The sequence below is a fragment of the Xylocopa sonorina genome, chromosome 4, assembly GCF_050948175.1.
Source record: "Xylocopa sonorina isolate GNS202 chromosome 4, iyXylSono1_principal, whole genome shotgun sequence".
Taxonomy (NCBI): Eukaryota; Metazoa; Arthropoda; class Insecta; order Hymenoptera; family Apidae; genus Xylocopa; species Xylocopa sonorina.
In genome coordinates this window covers 2,908,605-2,926,038 of record NC_135196.1, presented here as the reverse complement: position 1 = coordinate 2,926,038, position 17,434 = coordinate 2,908,605, and the positions used below count along the sequence as shown (strand labels likewise).

The 17,434-nt window shown below is 37.1% G+C and overlaps 2 protein-coding genes across 2 annotated transcripts in view; one reads left to right on the top strand and one right to left on the bottom strand.

Annotated features, from left to right (window-relative positions):
- Axed (BTB/POZ domain-containing protein axundead) overlaps window positions 1-16,903 on the top strand; it is a 155,735-nt gene extending 138,832 nt beyond the window's left edge. The window contains exon 7 of the transcript XR_013101812.1: window positions 16,889-16,903. The gene's annotated coding sequence lies outside the window, so the exon portion shown is untranslated. The remainder of the gene's footprint in view (window positions 1-16,888) is intronic.
- Window positions 1-17,434, bottom strand: part of P130cas (Serine_rich_CAS and FAT-like_CAS_C domain-containing protein p130CAS) — a 131,611-nt gene that overhangs the window by 108,668 nt on the left and 5,509 nt on the right. The gene's annotated exons all lie outside the window — the stretch shown is intronic.

Genomic DNA, 17,434 nt, shown 5'->3' with positions numbered 1-17,434 from the left:
AGAAAAGGGGACACAAAGGAGGATCATCCTTTGAGAGGTGCTAGTGCGCGATGTGAAAATCCGTGACGCGATTTCTCTTCTATAATAAACATTTTTATTCCAATTATCTCACAGTAGATATACAGTACATAGCCATTACAAAAATGTTTCAATTTCCATGTATTTTCTTGCATCCGCAAAAAACACAGAAGAAACACAGTCGAGCTTTCAAAACTTTGTTACAACCGAAACATCCACCCTCCAACTGTTAACTTGCGAACCAACCATAAACCTTCTACTGAATTCTCAACGCGCAACAATATTCTAAATATCGCTTGGAATTTTTGGCGAAAAAATCAGGAAGCGCGCGCTGGTCTTTGAAACCCATCGATTCACGTTCATTCGTACGCGTCGTTGCGCAAAGTACACGCTCCGGATTGCAAGCGGTGGCTGTTCCGCGCATCGATCGTCGGCTATCGAGAGAGAGACCAAGAAACTTTCGTCATTCGTGGGAAAATAGAAGAGCGAAGGTGAAAGAAGGGCAGGAAAAGCGTCTCGAGGAATCGTAACCGCTACAGGGGTGGATGGATCGTGCTGGCAGCGTCGCGTCTTGGGCAGGAAGTACTGTCCAAATATTTTATACAGGGTTGCCCCCAACGGGGTGAGCACAATGGTCGGGTCAGTGGCCTCTCGGTTTAAGAAGATTCCGTCGCGCCAGGATGCTTCCCACAAAGCGAGCAAGCCTCCTTTTGTCATCCGAGAACGCGACGGAGATTCATGGTTACATTTCTTTGTCGAATCGCGTGTATTCCTGTCGGTGTAGTCGCGTCAAACGTTTGGATCCCGCCGGTTGAACCGTGTAACACTCGATAAGGATGTACTTGGTGTGTTTGGGCTTGTGCTCGGTTCGAGGAGAAGTAATGTGCGCTTTAGAAGCCGAATTTCTTCGATTCTGTGGTTACAAAAGGTGAAGGAAATTGGAAAAGAATTATCTTACATGCGCTTTTAGAGTTAGTTTAGGAAATCCCAGTGAATTACTTCTTGCATCAACATTTCTATAGCTATATATAACAGCTATATGTAGCAATAGAGTGTGGGAATAGATGAGTGAATGCGTGAGATGCGAGCGATTATATGAATGATATGGAAATACATGACGAGCGTAGAAAAGAACAACGAAAGAGTTGTTAGCGAACGTTGAAAATCAAATGTCATTCTAAAATGTATATGTTAGGCGAGAAGGGATTAATTCGCCTAAACCTCGATTCCTATAAGGGTGTATAAGTAAATGTACAGTGGTCCATGAGAATAAACTTCTTACATTTGTGCTCACTTCTCTCTATTTTTAGTCCTCTTCTTTTATACAACAGAGAATACATAATACATGTTCCGTAGAGTGCCATTTAGGGCACTTCGAGGAAGAAATCCAAACTACTTCAGACTTAGTTAAATAATAATTTGACAAACATTCGACGTAGACAAATATTCATTAGAATGTTTGTCACTGTTAACTGACTTTTTCCTTTGTTTCATTATTATCGATCTCTGCTTTAACTGAAATAATCTATTATAGAATTCTATTTCTTTGCTTTAAGCGCAGTTTTATAACAATTTTTATGGCTATCGTATAAAAAATATGAGCGTACTGCCACGTTATTGAATCGTGGATAGCAGAGTATTACATCAGCGTATCCTAGAACAGCGATACCGCGAGTGATAGAAAATTTAATCGAACGAAGTATGCTTAGATACATATGGAATTTTTTCATAATTTAATCCACACAAGTTTCTCAAGAATCCTTAAGATATGAGTTACGTTAACAGTTAACAGTAATTAAACAGGATTTGATTATATTCAAACACCAAGTAAACGACCTACCCCGCAATTTAATAAATCAAGAAGAATTGAAATAATTCCAAGACAAAGTTATAATCTTATTAACACTTAGCCTAAATCGAAAAAAAAATTAATTAAACGAGTCCAAAGGATCAAAAAGGGTATTTATCTTTCACAGCTATAGTTTAACCTAGTAGTGAAAAATTGTTTTGGCTCGGAGGCAACTTTGTGGAAGCGGAGGGCCGCACCTTTTAAAATGACTGCATTTGCATTTATTAGTTTACTTTGCCTTTCAGAAGAGGCATAAATTGGCATAAATAAATTCGTAGGTTCACTGTTGCAAAAACAAAATTGAAATTTTCTTTCTCGGATACTGTAATCTTCTCCATAGCCGTCGTTTGTTTCAAGTATAGAAACAAAAGTGGGCGGCAATGGGTTAAAGAGCTAAATCATACCGCCTTTTAAAAAATCAACAAGAAAGGTGCCAATTTCGTAGTCACAGGCCATAACCTCTGGTCGAAGTAAATCTGCTCGCGCGACAAGATTTAAAAGGCCAGCCGACATCCCGACTGGTCGTTCGCGATACAAGATCGCCATCGGGTGAGACGTCAAAGCCCCCCGTTCACGGTGCAATAAATTAATAATTTCCCGGGCACGTTGCAACACGCGTGCTCGTCAACGCCGAGCACACGCGACGCGATCGATATATCTTCCAACTACGGCAGATAATATATCTTTCAATGCCAGTAATCGGCCGTTCTATTCGACAGGGCTTCGAGTGTCCACCGGGCAAGAGTGAACACGGCCTCCTTATCGATAATGGCGCAATAAAATTGATAGACGCCCGTGCAATGCCCACCTCCGCTTGTTCCACATCCCTTCTATGTCCCCTTAGCTCGGTGTCTTCTTTCGAGGAAAAGAAATATCGCTTTTCCTCCGTTTCGTCGCCGATTCAGCGTAAGGTAAGGTAACACGCGACTCCCACGAGCCTTCCACCGTTATTTCGCGATATTCGACGACCACGATTTAATAACGCGCGTCGTCTTCCGTCCCTCCCGAGCATCTGCGCCGTTTAGCTTCGTATTTATGTCGTTGAGTGTCCGATGAAATTTCCACACGACTCTTTCTCGCGTGGTCTGGTTCGCCATTTCAGATCGAAGGTACGATCGGTCACGATTTAGCATTTTAACGTGCCATTCGCGGTTAACGTTCAGATCCGAACAAGGTTTGTCGGCAGTTTTGCATTTCTCTTTATTCATTCGAAAAGAAATGTATTCCATGAGTATGCTTCGATAGGAATTGTAATTTTGGATGAGGAAAGGGTTACGCGGGGCAAAAAATTTGAGATCGTTAAATTAGGGCGATTCGATGGGATGAAATGAGATGAAAATTAAAAATAGTGTGATTGTGTTTAAGAGATTTTGTTTTCGAGATAAGTAACTTCCAAAATATGTTAAATATAAGTGCATTAACATAAGAGTTGCAAAATATACAATATAAATATAATTTTTAGAAATTAAGTTTAGAATTGAATTATCTGTAATTAGCGTGTGAAATTTTGCATGAATAATTTCAAAAATTCATAGAACATAGCATGTTAACATAAAAAGATGAGAACTGTAATAATTCAAGTATCGAGAAAAAATAATTATTCAAATACGTCTTTACAACCTTTAAGCTCCACATTACACAATATCTCAGCTCGCCTTTAACGATCTCGATCTTGTAAAGCACGTAACATCCCTCGTACCCTCCATTACAACGTTCGCGTAATTACAAGCAGTCTACAATATAAAACAGAAGCTAATTAGCCGCATAATCGCGGCACGAGATAACGCGTTAATAAAACCAGGAAGAAAACAATCATTCCCGTATCCACGGTGCTCTCCCGGGAGACCGCGTTCACGGTTTAATCCCGTTGCTCGATTCGCGTATCCAACTAAAAAATACCGCCTATTTATATAAATTTATATAATTTAAAATTTTTATATATTTATATAAATTACCTCCGACTCGATACCTTCTTATTCTCGACGGACATTTCTAATATCTCATCCGGACTTTTATCCGCGAGTAATCGCGAGAGCGATCGCGCGTGCAAGGTGTGTACGATTGTGTCGCATCTCGATTAAATTGAAATAAAAGCCCGGCGGTAATCAGCGATTAGCTGGTAAAAGTTCCTCTCCTTTTGTCATTCGTCGAGCGTGGGGTACCTCGACGTGGCGAGCGTGGACGAGCGAATGAATGATGCATGAACGGGCGCCGGTCGAGCACAAAGGGCCACGACGAAAACCGGATAAAAGTGGCGCCGCGGAATTTAACGCGCGATCGTTATTATGAACGAGAGCCGAGCGCGGTCACGCATCCCTCCCCTCTCGCGATTCCGATAATTCGCTTCGTTTCCTGTTATTACAGGTGTAATATGCAACGCACGGACGCGGAGCCGAGCGATCGGCATGCGTTGCACCCCGAAGCGTGGGACGGGTTTGAATTCATTCGCGACGGCACCTCCCTGATTTCGTATTAGCGCCGGTGGTGGCTTTTCTGCTGGTTTTTACGCCGCTTTCGCGGATCTGGGACAGCTGTTACTTGGACGAATCAATTGTCGAGCGAGACATTGTGCGATCAGATATTGTGCAACGAGATATTATGGAATGAGACATTGCGGAGCACGTCAAGTTAGTTTCAGAAATAAACAAGAGCTATCTTATTCTTTAATTATATAATAATTAATGTTGTAGTAACCTAGCAATAATGCATGCCTTTGTCAGGGAAGAAATACAGAAAAGCAGTGTAAATATTGTGAAAATACTGTTGGAACAGTGTGAAAAGAGAGGAAGAATGTAATTAATAATTAACACAGCATCCAAACCACCAAATTAGTTGAATAAATAGTATTTATCTCTGTTATGTATGTAGAACAAATAAGAAAAAAGATAGTGGAACAGTAAAATACTGTATGTCTAAAAATTTTCACGTGTTCGCGAATGATAAATGGATTTCAATTCGCCTGCGAGCAAAACCAGCTTCACGATCGAGTATAGTATCTCGTTCCTATTTCGTGTAAGAGAAATAGAAACTAATAATTGGTGCAACCGTTGAACTCTTGATAGCAGTTCAGTGGTACAATAGCAGACTAGTTGTAATGATATATCGACCTCCTTCAACTTGACTGTCTTAACCAACATTTTTTTAACCAACATCTGAAGAAAAATGATGTTTTAATGTTCTTCTCTTGCGGTATGTACAAATCACATAGAATATTCTAACTTAAAAAAAATAGAAAATTGAAAAACATGTAGTGCTTCTTTATTGAAACATCGATTAACGGGTATGAACAGTGACGCAGGAGTGAAATTGGAGCAGTCTAGTTGACGAGAGTTTTTAGTAACATTCCTTTATAAATTAACAAATTTAATCAATACATGCTAGAAATCGCTTTCATCTTGGCGTCACCTGACATTTGTTTCGTTACGTATTTACAAATATGATTAAATAAAATTAGTTTTCTCCTTGTTTGCAGAGAAATTACATTGCGTTGAAATGTGAAATGTGGACGAAATGGGGATGGAATGGGGATGGAATGATCTTCAAATTAAATAAAAATGTTTCAAATTAGATGTATACCATAATCTCGTTAAGTTACAAATCTTAAGATCACTGCGCAAGCAGCATCTTTCGTTTTAATCATTCTTTCGCATCGTCCCTATCTTCGATCCTCTCGATCGTCAATTTCGAATAAATACGCGTGGCAAAATCGATGGTCAAGAATTCCGCGCCAATTATGGAACGCGCGTTTACATTCAACGTGAGTTTGTTGCGAAAGCAAAAGTCATCCGTGGAATGAAATTTCAAACAGCGCATAGCCAAGCGTCAGAACGCGGTGCTTGTATGCAGATACACGATATGACGTAAGTTGAGCGTGTCATCGTATTGCTTGACCGATATCGGAGATGGCGAAACGATATTGAAAACGCGAATAAGCAACTCGCTCGATCGTGGGTCGGAATAAAATTTGATTATTCATCGACTTGCACCGCTCTGTACGCAAACTGCTGATTGGTAATCGCGTATTTTCATTGATCGTGGGTTGAAATTGACGCGAAAAATTCTTCGAGTAAAAGTCGAAATTAAGCGAGATAACGAGACGACACAATATTTCTTACACGCGTGTCTGCTCTTCTCTTGTTTCGTTGTTTACACTTTGTAATAATTTCATGACAATTCCTGGCTTGTTAAAATTCCTAGCTTACCTAATACGAAGCATATTTCGAAAAGGTCGCGTAATTTCGTGATACTAAGGCTTCCTATTTTTAAGAAATTAACTTATCTCGAATCTGTGACTCGCAATGTGCCTACTTTCGCGGAGAGCGATTTATGTTAATCGTAATTACTTCAGAATACGTAGGCACGTGCTTTCAACGTTTTAAACATGAACCACAGTCACGGAACGAAGGGTTGTATGCTTAAGTTCGTGCAACACGATACTCCAATTAACAGGAATAAATATAAGTTTAATAAACCTCGTTCAATCGTGATACAAGTTTCAAATGTGGCAAATATTTTTCTATAATCAAACGTAAATCGTCTATCCTATTCTGTAAGATTTCTTTTTCAAATATTAATATATCTACTAAAAATTCATGATGACTTTTAAATGAAAGTTGGTCCATTCTTACGAAAAATGTCCAGCACAGAATATCCAACACCTCAAAAAGAAAATCGTAGCTATACGATAACGCCAGAGTTCACACTGAAACGACTTTAGGATCATCGTGGTGTCTTGCGTATTCAAGTATTAACAAGCAGATTTCTGTGGCAAGCACAATTTCGCGACGCTTGCGACTGGTCTACGACAATGCTCGCATGCTCCAAGACATGTACGTGTATTTAGGTGCAGATCGTAACGCGAAAGGCACGCAGGAAATTGTCGCGGGGGTTAAGTGTCAATAAATAAAGCGGCCCGTCACGAGGCAATCAGGCTAAACTTTACGCTCTATTCTTCTTGATAGCGTTTGTCTTTCTAGATGCCGAAATCAATTGAGACGATACATGGTACGTGCTCGTGTTTCCACGCGGAATTTTTCTCTCCATTTCTCGGTTCCGGTGCCTCTCTAGAGGACGATCGCCAAATTTTTCGAAAATGATGTGATTTTTTATGTAATTTCAATTTTTCTAAACAAATGTCTATAAATTTATACAAAGATGTATAGTATTAATTTATGAATGGGTGAAAAGAAGAAGGAATATTATTATTATATATTTATATTGTAAATATACTATACTATTACAATATTATTATATTTTTGATTCTCATGTTTGTTAAATTTTCAATAAATTTCATTCATTAAAGCTGAAATCTAATGCAATGACCAACTAATAAGAAATAACAAACGTATAACTTTTAAGCATGCACACAATTTTCCTTGCACAAATTAATGACAAAATTAAAAATAAACTAAAATTTAGTGAAGCGGGTCAAGAGTTTTTAAAAAATAATTAATATTTATTAGAAAAGCTGAAAAAATCGCTTATATGTTTGCATAGCTAACGTATCTTGTCCAGTTCTACAATTATTACTAATTTAAACATATCGTTATCCATTGTAGCGGCAGTGAATGGATTTGTCAATCTTTCCGAAGCATTTAAACGATTTCGCAGGCATTTAAAAGATCGTGTTACTCAAGATTGATCAATTACGATTATATACGCTTCACAGCGACAGGATCGTATGCTCTGCTCGAGCACGGCATTACTACCTGGCGAAGTATAAAGTTACCCGATCGATCAGCCCTCCCTAAAAGTATCGTTACTCGCGTTACATTCCGTAACGTAAAATTGCATCGCAGATGAAACTATGCTAGATAACTAGAGATTTCGGCCAATTTCCAAAATGTTCATTATCCGTTCTATTTTCAGACGCACAAGATAATTTTGCACAAGCTCTTTGGAGACAAAAGATTTCTTCAAAAGCGCTCTAGCAAATCCATGCCGTTTTCAGGTAATATTTTAAGATAATTTGAGGCACGAAAAAAGTTGCAATAAATAACGAAAGATATTTAATTAACGAGAACTGTTTATTGTATATATCTAACATTTATATGGTAAATTAAAATGTCGAGTCCTCCTCGATCAGAAATGGAAAGGGTTAATTGTACCATCTTAATTTACTTCTTATTTATTTGTCTTGTTTGGAGCATTTTTTCATGCAACAAATAATTTACCAGTAAATTCAGATGTTTCAGTTAACACTAGGTTCATTCTGACCCTTCTGAGGAAACTTTTCGTTAATTTTCTTCAAGAAAATTATTGCCGTATTTTATGAGAATATTTTAATTAGATTAGAGATTAGATTTGCGATAATATGTTTCATAAATGTAAGTAAAAATTAATTAAAATATTCTCATAAAATACAGCAACAATTTTGCTTCAAGAAAATTAACGAAAAATTTTCTCAGAGCGGTCAGCATGACCCCTTGGTAATCCTAGTGTTAAATGACTCATTTTATACATATGTAGAAACGATTCTATCTAGACTATTGAATCCAGAGGAGTCCATTGTTAATAAAAAGTACTTTTAGCACGAGGAGACGACAATTTATTCTGGCATCGAAATGAGAAAATCTATAACCTAAAGTATATATGTTGGATCGCATGCGTGTAAGGAGGAAGTTGAACGTGATTTAAACGAATCACGTGCCGTTTTTAAATGTCGATTTCAAGTGGGCGCCCGCAGAATCGTGTCAATAATTGCCAAGCATCTCGAGTTTCCGGTTGGCCCCTATAAATCCGGCTCGTAATAACGAGAAATTAATTTTAGCATACGTATTAACCTACGGATCTACGATGTAGATCGATCGCGTATCGAATGTACTTTCTAAACTCTCTCTTGCGTGTTACATCTACCATTCGAGTATCAATTTCTGCTGGTACGAAACCGTCTTTTTTTTTAATCAATGCCACGGGATACGTTCAAGAAACGAGGCATTAAATCGTTCCAACTGTTCCTATCTATTTAATTTTCAAGTTAGCTTTTAACGAAGAGTAAAATTAGTTAATTCTTTAGATATAACAAAATTACGATTCCTAAAATTTGATTAACCCGAGAAAATCTTTTTTTAGTATAATAGAATGAATGTTAACGATCTTATTAATTGAGAAAATGAAAGGAAAGTTTGAAACTTGTATTATTTTGTATAAGTCGAATTGAAATAAAAGAATTTCTCATAGTGTTGTCTAATTATAAAGAAAAGATATAAAAATCTAAAAAAAATTGTGTCCTCCAAAAAAAGCAAAATTGGAAAAATTATGCTTGTTACACTTGTCACATATTAATCATACAGGAAAGGAATTGCAACTTCTATTTCGATGATTTTCCGGGAATTATTTTAAAGCTGACGTCCTCTTCGTTGTAAAACTCAATAATTTTAAATAACTTTTTCCAGTAATTATCACTATCTCAACCAACTCATCGATTTTGACCGTTTTTTAATATATTATAGAAATCTGTTTGTAGATTTTTTACGAAATATTTGTAAATAAAATCGCTACCACGAATGCCAGTATATGTATTAGCATTAATTACTAACCATTACAAGCGCGAATTAGATCTGGACCAGCTTAAAGCCTTAGAAATGCTCAGCAACATGTGCAAAACTATAGCAAATGTTTATTACGTATAAAATAACCGATCTAACATTAATGAAGGACGATGAACTTATCCTTTCGTCAATTAATCAATGATTTATAAAAAAATAGTCCACCAAAAAACTATGTATCAACTTTTGGATTTCTCGTAATTATCTTTGAATTAATAAATATCGTACGTTAATTTGCCTCGAGTTTCATTGACGTCAGCAATCGAGGATTTCGAATACGCGTTAGTATTCCACTAGGGTCGGCAGCCCCCAGCGACCGACAAAGTATCAAACTAATGACATCCAGAAGTTGCAAGATTGCGCGGGGAAAGTTTGAACAAACGCGTATTTTGGTCTCGCCTTTAAATCGAAGAAACTTCCGCTCGCCGGAAAGGATTCGCGTAGGAGGAATTCTATTAAAAGTTTTCCCCGACAGTCGGCGGGAAATAAAAGTTTCACGCGCAGCAGCGACCGGAAGTCGCAGCAGCCACTGTCGGGCAGAGTAGCGGCGGAAAACACCGTGAGATTCGGCGATTCTGAAGCGAGGATCGATCTCGCGTCTTTGGTTTCGCTTTCGCCGAGCTTTCAGATTTACATCAGGTAGAATCGAAGCAGATTCGAAGCTGACTGCATGATTTAAAACGGTTTTACGAATATAAAATGACGAATAACACTGTTAACCCTGTACAATCGAGTTTTACTTATCACTAATCGTATATGTTTTTCGTATAACATGAGATTATGTGGTCAAATTATTCTGCAAAGGTAAGAGAGTAGTATAAAGTATAATAAGAGTAGGTTGATATTGAAGATTCCTGATTATCGGTTATTTTCGTTATTTGTTTGAGTTGATAAACGTATGAAAGGATTCGAGAATGATACGTGTTTGCAAAATAATATTGAAAATTTTTGCGCGATAACCTCTGAATTAATATTACGCACAACAAAAGTCTATCAGATCTATCTTGACGTGATTATTTCTCAGATATGGCCCAGTTTGTGTAACTACATGGCAATTGTTAATTTCTGCCTCCTTGATGTACAGTTTCTAAAGACTCGAACAACAATAGTTTAATGCATAAATATTTAATCTTGGAAGCCATCTTTATCATTTATCTTCGCAGTTATTGCTTAAAACATTTTTGATAAAATAGAGACGAAAACCAAGAGAGAAATTAATCCTATCAGAGACAGTCTTTCCAAATTGTAAATAATTTGTGTAAGTGTGGCTGCTCTCACAAAACCAGCTTTCAAGTGATCATTTTTCTTTAAAAAACGTCCAATGATCTTCCGCTACGTAGAAAAGCTTCAGATTTGCCTTTCAAGTTTGAATTTCGATACCTCGTTCGCATCGAACACGTCAAACATCACTTCTTACGAGTAGCATTCGAGTCCCCAATATAGAAGCGAGACTTGTACACGTTTCAACTTACTCGTACTCGTGAGCACACGTCGAGCTAGATCCCATCTCTGCTCGCTACGCGAAGCGGCACGTACGTCTCTCTGACTACTTGTTGCTAGCTAAACGCTCGACCGGGAGAGCGAGAACAATCGCGCGCCGCTATAAAGATTTCTCGCGAGCAATGGTGCAAACAAGCCTCTCCTCTGTTCTACGTGTACAGAACGATACCAACGTTACCTTTGTTCTTCTTATCGCGACGACAAGGTAATGCACGCTGGCGATAAATAAAAACCGTTTAAGCCCTCGCGAAGCTCGCGCTCGAAAATAGCTCGGTTCTAATTGCGCGACCATCACTTTTACGCGATGAATCTGTTTTCGAAGATGGTACGAATTTCAGTAGTAAAGACTGTTTTTTTAGGGTAATTAGTTGTTGATATTGATTAATTTATCGTGAAGACTTGCAAATTTCTTGTTTGCCCTTTAGTTTATGGAAAACGTCCATGATTCGTGAAATTTACAATTAATAAATCCATAAATGTTCGTCATTGGTGTAAATGGTTTTAAAAAATCTGTATGAGAAATATGAATAAGTACGAATGTAATTGGAAAAATTGTATTATGCAGAATTATTTTTAATCGAATTATTAAGTATAGATATATCCAAGTTAATTAAGTTAACTAATCTTCTTTATTTTTATTAAGATTCTACGAAATATAATTGCATAAATAAGATACAAGAACTTTTAAAGTACACTTTAAATAGTTACAAAAAATTACTTTAATTTTTCAGAAACTACAATCGAAATAAATGCTATGAGAACTCTAAATGTTCAAAGCACTGGATCTAACCAACATCCATTGAATGAACAAACTATTCGGATATCTGCTCTTTCAAGTATTTATCATTTAATCAAAATGAAATTAATAGTTTCTCATCTGTCTCGCTCTCGTGTCTTTCTTAGTCATCTGTTCTCTTCTTTTTTTTTAATACACTCGCGCGCCACGCCTACGTCGTTATGAATGAGTGTGTGTAAATATTTGCCAGTGCTGTGTATTTCCGGGAAAGTATATATGAAGCATGATTGGAAATTAAAAAAGCGGGAGAAGCGAGGGTGCTTTTGAAAGACGTCTACGGTGGTGGCACATAGGGGTTGCTCGCCTCAAGACCGATCGATTCCAGTCTTCTCTAGCTAGCTCGACCTGTGTGCGGCCCTTTCTACCTTGGTCAATGTCACGATAGATTAGAAATCCACTATCGTTTTTCTTTCAACATTAACGTCACTCCATTCCATAAAAATTATTCTCCAGGTACCCTCTCACTATTAAGCCATTAAATATTAACTTTATTCGATTTAATAATTCCATCTTTAACGAAGAAATCTTATAGTTTATAACTATTTGGTGACTTCAAATAGTGACACTGAAGTAATTTCAGCGTTGAATAAATGTTAAAAAATAGCTTGTTTCAAGTTATTTTTATTTTTAATCATCTACGCGCGCCAGACAACAAGTAGCAAGAGAAAGTGAGTTCGAAACTGTTGTTCCAATTTATTCGAATGTAAAAAAGGGCCACAAGTTTGCAACGCGTAGTGAGATTACTACTTTAAATAATTATTAATGTTAATACCGTTATAAAATTGTGACTAACGGGAAAACTGATGTCGATAGGAAGTAAAGGAGAAACGAGAGAAAAAAAGTAGTAGTCACAGGATGTTCTTGGAATTATCTACGGAAACAAATATTGAAACTGCATGAAATAACTGGCAATTCAGACAAATCATGTATGCGTTTCGTGAAAACTTCTGATAACCTAGTTTCCGGGAAGTGGTGATCAATAATTCCGTCGAAGAATAAATTAAGGAGACTGAATTAAATCGAACGGCGACCAGATCGAACTGTCTCGGTCAATTCTTTCCAAAACTGGGGCAAACTTTCGACGGATTCAAGACTTTCCAACTGTAAATCGATGATTTGCTCGATCTGAACCAAGGCCCATAATCGTATCGATTCGTTCTCGAATCAAAATGGTAAACGCATGTCGTATTTCCAGACATAGCATAAATTTTTAATTAATCTAAAGCTGGAGTATAATAATCTTTGTGTACGTTAAAAGTTCGTGCGATTTTGTGACACAGTTTCTGAGGATACAATTATTATATTTAACCGTACTTAACGATTCGATAAAGCATATTTCTCTGAACCGTTTCTTGGATTTTATAAAGCAAACAAATTCTTGAAGATTTCAATATTTGTGATCGAACTCTAAATTATACAAAGGTCATTAAAACATTTTAAACAGACTTGGAAAAGAAGTGCAGTTATCTAGGTCAAAGCAATATAAAGAACCGTCATGTTCTCCGCATTGTTCGAAATAACTAAACGCAAGTTACAATTTACAGTACACAACTAGAATCCAATTAAACGTGTGAAAACTAAGAAATACAAGGTTTTAAAATTGCTCTCTTTAAACATTGAACTTTTAACTCCAAATTCTCTCTATTTTTTTTACCCATCTCTCTACCTTCCTGGAAAAGAAATAAAAATCGAAGGTCCATCGATCACGTATAAATCTCTCGCGTACAACAGAGTAAAATGATTAATGCGACTCTTATCGAAGTCCATAACTGCATCGAGCTCGCGCATCCGTGCTTTCGAAACGTACGCTCGCGTTCTACCGGTCGTAAATCTATAAAACGAAGGACGCGCGTTCACCCCTTACTTTTCGCCAATGGCCATTCTGTCGATGAGTAGCCGGTAGATAGTCGCGAGTGCGACTAATGGTAGATTAAAACACATTAGGGTAATGTAATTAAGACGCAAGGCTGAAGAAGAATTAAGGGTGCTTTCAAGAGTGGAGAACCACCGACGCTAATTGCGCCACTGTCGGCTAGCAAAATCTCATTAGGGGATGGTCCTTGACTTTCGAAAGATTAGATCTCTCGATACGTAGTGATCGTGCAAACGTCTTGAACCACTTGTGCTACTTGTTTATTAATGGGTACTTCTGGATATCACGTTAAAACTGAATTTTAACCCTCTCAGAAATCTAAATAAAACCAATTCCTTTTATACGCTATTAATTATAAAAGTTACCACAAAATTTTGTAACTCTAGATCCTCGAATTTAATTTTAATAAATGTTGCGATACCGATTTTGGAAACTTTTACAAGATTAACCGCATTGTTTCTTGTAAAGAAAAATTGTAGCAACCAAAATTCTAATATTTCATCTTTGCAATAGAAGATTCTTTGTTTGTAATATACTTTTATAATATATTTGCCCTTAAGAGACAATGAAACGTTTCATTCGACTTGTTTCAGGGATTTAAAATTAAAAAAAGATAAAATTAGTAGCCATTTTTAAATCCTTACACTCTTGCACGATACTATAATTATTCGGGATCTCTGATTATCTCCGGTAACGCGATGCTCTCATTTAATAAGAACGTAACGCGATTCTTTCGATGAAACGAGCGGATAATGATAACTGCTTAAAGGGAGAAGGAAAGATTTGCTTGCTAATGACAAAGCATTCCATGTGCTAGATATGATAAGGGCGATAATGAGTAGTTAAAGCAAAGTAAGGTTGTACAGGATGTTAAAGGAAGAGACGTTTATGAGCTGTACGGTATATAGGTCGCTAAAAACGTGGTCGTTGAAACAGTAAAAGTAGTGTAGTACGAGAGCATGTAATGGACACTGAGAAAGGGAAAAAATGCCGTACAAACGTGGAGTCGACGAAGATACTCGTTTCATGTGAAACGTAATTCTCTGCTTTTGCTCCGTACGAAAATTGCTTTTCTACCTCGTTCTATTTTTTATTGCTAGTGCTGGAGGAACCTCTCTGTTACGACATTTTATAATTTTACACACTGTAAAACTGGACGAGGGATATCTCGATTATTAACGATGAAAACTAATTATCGATCATGTGCATTATAAAATATCGAAGCTTTTATCAACTTTTCGTCGATGTCGACGAGGATGATTATGAATTACTCGAGTATGTATTAATAATTAGACAGTCCAATTTCCAAGCCAGATATATCATGATGATATAATAATAGAGAATATTCTATGGCATGCTTAAATAATCTACTTTTACTCTCTCTTATCTACTATTATTGTCGGGATGAGCGAAGAATCGATACGAAAGATGTGTAAAAAATGTGCGAACGTGCCAATTCAACAAAGCAAATAAACAAAAAGCAAGCAGTTGCAATAAACATTGTACTTAGAAGCAGCGACAAAGAGGAACGAATTAGAAGTAAACACTATTTTTCTAAAATCATTATGCTCGAATTTTAATTAATAATTTTTAATCGACGCATCAGAAAATTCTATGCCATATTTCGAATTAAAAATATGGTATTTTCATTTCATTGTTTGATAAAAACGAGAATTTCTTCATTCTTGCAATTTTGAAACGTGAAAGTATTAGAGATTTCTTATCGACATGCGATTCTTACGAAAATCACTTTTAAATAATCACACGACTAATTAATTGTATTCCTAATCCTCACCCCTTAATTGCTATCGGTGAACCAATCAAACCGTCATCCGGAAGCAATTCACGAACAAAGGGTTCAAGGAAAAGCCAAACGTGAGCGGTAACTTATTCCGCGGATTATTTCTCACATTTTCCCGCAACAGCGTCGTTCATAATTTCTTCCCACATCGGAGCGAGGAGAAAAAAAACCGTGAGGAATCCGTGAAGCGCGTGAGGATTCCCAATTTTTTCGGATCGCCTTAGAAAAATCCCCGAGTGTGCGTATATACTGGTTTCTTTGCAGAATGACTCAGGTAAGCGAGATAAATGAACCAAGAAATTATTAATGACTATCCGAAAGGCGAGCGTCGATGATTAGTCACAAGCGTATTTGTAGAACCGATTAGTAACGAAAGAGTTAAATTGAACATAAGGGTAGCCTTACGTTTTTTATTATATACTGTTAAATTATTCATCCCTTCAGAGATTATCCTGTAGAGACGAACTATTTATTCATATATTTATTCAAATACAGTATTATATTTTCATCCCTCAGCTGATAGAAAAGGTGAGAAAATTTGTATTACAGAAGACTGCTTTTAAGAAATATATGTTTGCAAATTTTTAGTAAAATGTATTAACCTAAATGTAAAAACTTTAATTTCATTTTTTAACTCCCGAAGGTAGATCCTTAGTCTAGAATGACACTGTTAAATTAAAATGGGACCCTAATTTTCAGGGTGACTCTTGTGCGAAATGGGACTCTTGTATTCTAACAGAGGTGAGTGTTAAGGAAATAAAATGCATCGACCAACGATCAAAATCGGCAGGCTTGGATAAAGGAAACGAACGTGATTGTTTCCACGATGGAAAAGAGGGAGAAACTTTAATGATGTAGAGTTTAGTATTCTTCGGGCGCGTGCTTAGTGTTAACGATCACGTAATGTGTTAACGATGCAGCTCTCGACCTCCCGTCACGAACACCGTGACTTCTGGTTGGTATCGCGGGCTTTGTGCGCCGGCCTTTACGTTTCTTTGACTAGGAAAACGTACTCGAGCCGGCAGCGTGTACGTACGTGTGTACATGCGGCGATTTAAATTCTTGCTTTTCCACGAGCGACGTTCGCGTCCAAGCAAACATACCTCTAATTGTTTGCGTATCAACCGGAATGGAATCACGGAATCCGCGATATTCGAACGGGTTCGCGATGAAACGGAACTCGCGCGAACCTATCGTCCGCGTTCAAGACGAAATTTGCTGAATAACATTCTTTCTTAACGTCAGATATCGCAACAGACTTCGAGCTATCATTTCTTCTGATATTTCACCGTTTATCGATGTCTACTGACATTCTTTCTAACAGACGTTATTGCTGTTGGATCGTTTGCGTAATTTTAAGTAATACCGATAGCAGTTGTTTCTATAGATAGGATATCTAGTCTCTTTAAGAATGTTATTTAAGTTATTGCGTCAAATAGCGACAACAGCCGTCCAATTTTTCGCTTCTGCTATATCCAAATGTTTTTAGTATTTAACTTTTTAGTATTTAACCCTTTGCTCTCGAGGGTGCCAGAGCGAATCCACCTAAAATTTGTCTTCGAATTGGAGGCCTCCTCAATCGAGACGATGCAAATAATTTTCAGTTCATATTACAAATATTACGTTATCCTGTTACTTTTTTTTTAAGTGTTTGCTTATGCCTAGCAGCCATTTGCTATTAACACTTTGCAGTTCTGTAGACCTCGGCAATGCATTTTTGCTCTTACTTTTTCAATTGTAATATTTATATAGAACATATTATTTTGTATTAAAATGAAAAAGTTTTATAGAAAAAAAAGAATATTATATGTTATCTAACTATAGATAGCACTCTTCGTTTAAATGTACGAAAGGAAAGAAGTAATATGAAAAGAGTGCATGCAGCAATCGATATACTTGTTCATTTAATCCTTTAATGTTACCTAAATTGCACAACGCAAAGTTATTTCTGCGAACGCGTGGAATCGACACGCAAATAAACGTGAGAGCGATTAAGAAATTTTCTACGACCGTTTTCAATCACGTTCGCGATACCCTCGGCCATTGAGCA